Source organism: Canis lupus, chromosome 5, assembly GCF_003254725.2.
Source record: "Canis lupus dingo isolate Sandy chromosome 5, ASM325472v2, whole genome shotgun sequence".
Lineage (NCBI taxonomy): Eukaryota > Metazoa > Chordata > Mammalia > Carnivora > Canidae > Canis > Canis lupus.
In genome coordinates, this window is record NC_064247.1 from 77,379,222 (window position 1) to 77,384,959 (window position 5,738).

Consider the following 5,738-nt stretch of genomic DNA (forward strand, 5'->3'; position numbering starts at 1 on the left):
CCGGGAGAAGCCGACGCGCGGGGGCGGCTCGGGCGGCGGACGGGGCCGCCGGCGCTTCCCTTCGCCGGGAAAGGGGCCCTCCGGCGCAGCGGCCCTCTTGGCGCAGTGGGCAGCGCGTCAGTCTCATAATCTGAAGGTCCTGAGTTCGAGCCTCAGAGAGGGCACGGCGTTTTGCTGTGCCGCGGCGCGAGGCTGCTGGAAGCCCCGGGGAGCAGGACGCCGCCCGGCCGAGGAGCGGGGACGCAGCGCAGGCGGGAGGAAGGAAGGACGGGCCGCCCGGGCCCGCAGGCCAGAGCCGTAAGTGAGGCGGCGCGGGGAGGCGGACGGAGCGTGGCCGCGGCGCGGCTGCTTTTGCGGCATCCGAGGAAGTGCCCTGCGGACCGCGTCCCGTCGCCCCGCGTCCGGTCGCCCCGCCTTGTCTGCTGCCCGGAGTCCGCGGCCCCCGCGCCGTCCCGGCTTCTCCCGAGGCTGCACCGTCGCTCCGCCGCAGACCCGCCTGGCGGGGGCCGGGGGGGGGGGGGGCACCTGGGCAGCCGGCCCCGCCCCCGGGTCCCAGGACGGCCAGGTGGGGCGCCCGCAGGTGACCCAGGCCGCGCCCCAGTGCCCCGGCGGAGCCCCGCGGGCCTCGGGATTCGTCCACCGGGGCCTCGACTGGGGTTTCGTCCCCGTTCATGCTTTACGAGTATATTTCTTCTTCTTTTCCGAGATAGAGAAATTTCTAGTTTTCTTGATTTCCTACTTTTCTTTTCTTGATTCACTTCTGTCTTAAAGGGTCGCGTGGTGGTCACAGGGATATGGTTTGAGGCGGGGCTCCCGAGCCAGCGGTTAAGAATTGTTGAGGGGTTTTTGGTGCAAAAGGGTGGTTTTATTATAGGGCCTGGGCGGGGCCCGTGGGCGGAACGAGCTGCACTGGGATTTTTGAGAAGCCTTCCTTACATACTTTGCAGTCGGGGGAGGGAAAGATGAGGGAGTTTCCAAAAGTATTTTCATATGTTAAAGAAGATTTACGGGATCCTGGAGACCTGGTTGTGGTCCAGCCGAGGGTGTTTTTCCCTCTAGCAAAGCATTCGCTGTAAGACACCTGGGAGTTCGCACGAATGTCCTACTCCGCCCGCCTCAAGTGCTTCACTGGGCTGCAAGTTGTAAGGAAATCTAATTTTATCTACATTTCTTTTGCCTTTGTTCTTCACAGCAACAAAATATTTTTAGTATATTTTAAATTTTTTATGTTATATATTTTATATTTTTATATCTTTTAAAATTATTTTTATTTTGTATTATTTTTCTTTTTTTATTCTTTTTTTTTTTTTTTAATTTTTATTCTTAAGTAAGCCCCACAACCCCCAGAGGGGCTTAAACTCACTGCCCTGAGGTTGAGTCACGTGCTCGACCAGCTGAGCCAGCCAGGTTCCCTGGTCATAGAATATATTCTGTAAGAATTAAATCCTCTGAAATTGATAGCTCAGTGTTTGGTTGCATTTTGTAAATGCTTTTTTTCTGAATGTGGGAAAAAATATGTATTCTGTACTGGTTGTATGCATTGTACTCACGTTTACTCATGTTTCCTACTCACGTTAATCTTCTATATTCTCTTTTAAAATCTGTAGGTTGTTTTTTTTTTAAGATTTTATTTATTTATTCATGATAGACATAGAGAGAGAGAGAGAGAGAGAGGCAGAGACACAGGCAGAGGGAGGAGCAGGCTCCATGCCCGGAGCCCGACGCGGGTCTCTAAGCCCAGGACTCCAGGATTACACCCTGGACCAAAGGCAGGTGCCAAACCGCTGAGCCACCAGGGATCCCCACCTTCTGTTATTTTTAAGACTTCTGTTTGAACTATTGGTTATTGATAGATTTTTTCTATTTTGTCAATTTGTATATATTTTTTATGATTACATATTTTATATGTATGTAAAATTTAATATATATTTATGCATTAATAAGTGCATAAAGCATAGAATTCTTGTATCTCTGTTGTGAATTGAACCTGAACACTTATAAAATGTTCACCTTTGCTGCAAATATTGCTCTTTTTTTTTTTTAGATTTTATTTACTCATGAGAGACACAGAGGGAGAGAAAAGCAGGCTCCATGCAGGGTGCCTGACCTGGGACTCGATCCTGGGTCTCCAGGATCACACCCTGGGCTGAAGGCAGTCCTAAGCCACTGAGCCACCTGGGCTGCCCTGCTTTTTATTTTAAACTACATGTGGTGGGCAGCCCCGGTGACGCAGCGGTTTGGCGCCACCTGCAGCCCAGGGCGTGATCCTGGAGACCCCGGATCCGTCGGGCTCCCTGCATGGAGCCTGCTTCTCCCTCTGCCTGTGTCTCCGCCTCTCTCTCTCTGTGTCTATGAATAAATAAATAAAATCTTAAAAAAATAAAATAAGCTACATGTGGTCTAATAGTAATATATCAGTTTACTTTTATTTAGTGTGTACAAGAAAGCATCTTTTTCCATGAGTTTCATACTTTCGGTCGGTATCCTTGTTTTAATGTCTCCTTTAAACACATACACTGGAGCAGCTACCTTTGGCTCAGGTCGTGATCCTGGGGTCTGGGATTGAGTCCTGCATCCCCTGTAGGGACCTTGCTTCGCCCTCTGCCTGTCTCTGCCTCTCTCTCATGAATAAATAAATAAAATCTTAAAAAAAGAATAATAAAAAATAAACACCTACATTTGTTGTATTTTTAATCCAGTCTAATAACCCCTACAGGTTAATAGGAATATATACTCTATTCAAATTTAACATAATTACTGACATGTTTGAATTCAAATCTACCATTTTAATAAGGTTTCCCTTTTTGTTCTGCCTGTTGTCTGTTGCTCTTTTATTTTTGTTTCAAGTTTTTATTTAAATTCTAATTAGTTGAGACGTCTGGGTGGCTCAGCGGTTGAGCATCTGCCTTCAGCTCAAGGCATGATCCCTGGGGTCCCGGGATAAAGTCCCGGATCCAGGGATGGAGTCCCAGATTCAGCTCCTTGCAAGCCTGCTTCTCCCTCTGCCTATGTCTCTGCCTCTCTCTGTGTGTGTCTCATGAATAAATAAAAAATCTTTTAAAAAAATTCTAATTAGTTAACATGTATCTTTTCTTTTGGATTGCTTTATTCTTATATTAATAGTAGATTAATATCAAATTAATGGGTTAATAGATTATATTGATTATAAATATAAATACTAATATTAATGTTATACTTGTTTATGCCAGCATTTTCCCTCTTTTTTTTGAAAACTATACCCTTGTTTAATATTCTTTTAGTAATTAACCTAGAAATTTCAATGCTACTACTTGACTTATGGAAACTACTGCTAACAGGGGTTTTTACCTTTTTTTTAAGTTATCTCTGTGCCCAACGTGGGGCTCAAACTCACAACCCTGAGAGATCAAGAGTCGCATGCTCTATGGACTGAGCCGGCAAGCACCCCAGGACTTATACCTTCCAGAAAAAATTTTATAATTCTTTTACTTTATCACTCCAGTTATTACTCTCCCAAGTTACATGCTTTTTTCTTGTTTCAGTTCTCTTGGACACATGCCTAAGAGTGGGGTTGCTGGGTCACATGGTGATGCTATGTTTAGCATTTTGAGCTACCAATTATTGTTCAAAGCAGCTGCACTATTTGGGATTCCAGTTTCTCCACATCCTTACCAACACTTGCTGTTGTTGGTTTTATTCTAGCCCTCCTAGCAGATGTGAAGTGGTATTTCCTTGTGGATTTGATTTGTATTTTCCTAATTATGGTGAGCATCCTTTCCCCTCCTTGCTGGTCAGCCATCAGTATACCTTCTTTGGAGAAATGTCTATTCAAATCCTTTTGCCCTTTTAAAAATTGGTTTCCTTGTCTTCTTATTTTTGAGTTCTAAGAATTCTTTATATGTTTTGGATAGAAGCTCCTTACCAGAAGCAGGATTTGCAAATGTCCTTTCCCCTTCTGTGGGTTGTCTGCCTCTGTTCTTGATGGTCTCCCCTAGGTGCTCATTTTTTATTCTGATGAACTTTATTTTTGAAGAAATAAACATTGCAATTGGAGTTAAAGCTCCTTTTTTGTCACTTAATGACACAATTTCTCTCCCTACCTCCCCAGAGATTACTTCTATTCTAGATTTGATCTCTAATTTCCTAGTTGTTTTTTTAATCCTGTAAAATACACATAACAGAACTTATACCATCTTAACCATCTTGAGGTATACAGGTCAGTGGCATCGAGCACATCCACATGGCTGTGCCACCATCACCACCATCCATCCCCAGAGTCCCTCTCATCTTGCAACACTGAAACTCTGTCCCTGTCAAACACCAAGCTCCCATTTCTTGCTCTCTCTCAGGCCCTTGTAACCACATTCTGCGCTCTGGCTCTAGGAATCATCTAAGTACCTCATAGGACTAGAATCACAGTATATGTCCTTTTGGGATTGGCTTAGTTCGCTTCCCACGCAATCTTCAAGGTTCATCACATTATAGCGGGTGTCAGAATTTCCTTCCTTTTAAAAGGCTGAATGATAACATTTCCTTGTGTGTCTGCATATTACATACACATCACATTTTGTTTGTCAATTCATCTTTCAGTGGACACTTGTTATAAATTTGTGTCTAGCCCAGTGGGCTAGATCTACTGTTGACCTCTACCCTCTGTATCATATTTTTTAGTGGATTTTAATTACTCCTATTATTTAGAGACACACTAGCTATAGCAGGGGTCGGCAAACCTCATCCAGCAGACCAAATATGGCCCACTGCCTGTTTTTATAAATAAAATTCTGCTGGAACACAGCCACGTGCATTTGTACATTAATTGTCTATGGCTGCTTGCATGCTACAACAGCAGATTCTCACCAACAGCAGAGTTGGGTGACTGGGGCAAAAACCATAGGGCAGAGCCTAAACTATTTATACTTTAACCCTTTAAGTAAAAGTTTGTGGTTTCCAGGGCAATAGTAACAAATAGATTCCAAAATGTGTAACAGCTCAAACACCAGTTTACTTTTACCATACCCCAAAGCAGGCAGTTTTCTCCATGTTCGATTTGTGGACAAGGGATGCTTCCATCCCGCGGCTCTGCAATCCACAGGGGCCTCCACATCATTGCCTTGAGCTTGTAGAGGCTACTACTCCTTTAGCCTCTGGTCCAGGAACAAGCCTCCTTCCTCACTTATGATCCATCGGCAAGAACGAGGTACCTGACAGTATCCCGGTGCAAAGAGTGGCACACTCGGTCACCTCCTCCCAGTGGCAACCCTAAGCTACCAACTGTAGCTGTCTCAGCCTCGCCAATACCAACAAGCAAGGCAGAGTGGTCAAGGATAGGACAGCAGGCCTCTACGGCTTGGTGTCAGGAACTGGGCTTTTTATGCCTGCAAAGGGCCAGACAAAATACTACAGAATGCCAGAATGAAAATCAGGCCTTCGAAAGACTCAGGCAAAGCCAGGTGAGCTACAAGGAGAGAGCACCCTTCCTCGGGATATGGTTAAACCAGCTCGTGGAGTCGTAACCTGGGTCAAGAATGGAGTGTTGTTGGTCTGCTGACTCCCTGATACAGCCTGAAAGTTTGTACAGGTACGTACCTTTCTTCTTGAGCTTTCTGAAGGTTCCAAGAATTCTGACCACCGAAAAAAAGTTACAAACAAAACTAACTCTAGTCTAATATTCCTTTCCCACCCTGGAAGTTGCTGAGGGGGTTGTATGCAATCCATCCAGTGAGTTTGTTATTTGAAAAAACTGACCACGTATCAGGCCA

The 5,738-nt window shown here is 45.2% G+C and overlaps 1 non-coding gene across 1 annotated transcript; it reads left to right on the plus strand.

Annotated features, from left to right (window-relative positions):
* Nucleotides 1–91: 91 nt before the first annotated feature.
* On the plus strand, nucleotides 92–164 carry TRNAM-CAU (transfer RNA methionine (anticodon CAU)). The gene has a single exon. It is a non-coding gene; the product is annotated as a tRNA-Met (tRNA).
* The last annotated feature ends 5,574 nt before the right edge of the window (nucleotides 165–5,738 follow it).